Source organism: Egretta garzetta, unplaced genomic scaffold, assembly GCF_000687185.1.
Source record: "Egretta garzetta isolate BGI_Z169 unplaced genomic scaffold, ASM68718v1 scaffold1159, whole genome shotgun sequence".
NCBI classification, from domain to species: Eukaryota; Metazoa; Chordata; class Aves; order Pelecaniformes; family Ardeidae; genus Egretta; species Egretta garzetta.
Genome location: NW_009260789.1, coordinates 157,875 through 158,143, shown reverse-complemented (window position 1 = coordinate 158,143; position 269 = coordinate 157,875). Strand labels below are relative to the sequence as shown.

At 56.5% G+C, this 269-nt stretch overlaps 1 protein-coding gene across 1 annotated transcript in view; it reads right to left on the bottom strand.

Annotated features, from left to right (window-relative positions):
• XRRA1 (X-ray radiation resistance associated 1) overlaps positions 1–269 on the bottom strand; it is a 17,730-nt gene that overhangs the window by 4,145 nt on the left and 13,316 nt on the right. The window lies entirely within an intron of this gene.

Genomic DNA, 269 nt, shown 5'->3' with positions numbered 1-269 from the left:
AGGTCCAGCAGAGCTGCAGGCAGCTGGTGGAGAGCCCATGCCCTGCTCCTTCACAGCACGCCCTGGCCTCAGGAACCAGAGCAGAAGTCACCCTGTTTTGTAGGGAGATGCTTTCACAGAATCACAGAATCGCAAGGGTTGGAAGGGCTCTTGGGAGATCATCCAGTCCAACCCCCCTGCTCAAGCAGGTTCTCCTAGAGCATGTTACACAGGACTTCATCCAGGCGGGCTTTGAATATCTCCAGAGAAGGAGACTCCACAGCCCCCCT